The sequence below is a fragment of the Apaloderma vittatum genome, unplaced genomic scaffold, assembly GCF_000703405.1.
Source record: "Apaloderma vittatum isolate BGI_N311 unplaced genomic scaffold, ASM70340v1 scaffold12065, whole genome shotgun sequence".
Lineage (NCBI taxonomy): Eukaryota > Metazoa > Chordata > Aves > Trogoniformes > Trogonidae > Apaloderma > Apaloderma vittatum.
The window spans coordinates 1-312 of NW_009717712.1; positions in this window are offsets into that span (position 1 = coordinate 1).

The following is a 312-nucleotide window of genomic DNA, read 5'->3' on the forward strand; positions in this document are numbered from 1 at the left end:
GTTTAAGGTGTGTTAGGTTTGGGAAGTGATGCTTAAAGGCTGCTATAGATTGCTTGGTGCAAGGTGTCTCTCACGTTTTCTAGCAAAATTCAGCCATCTCTTCCAGTGCTTTAAGAAGGCGCCGTTAAAAATGTATCCGAATGAGGGAGGGGAGGGTTTTGTAGTTGCCCAAAGACTGGTCACGCCGGGCCTTGGCTCTGACTCCTCTTTGGGTGGAGGTTGCTGCTCTGTGAGGTGCCCTCCTGCCCCTGCTTTGCCCTGTCCTGGGCTCCTGCTGGCAGCGAGCTGGGGCCGGGGCAGGGAGGGGGAGGC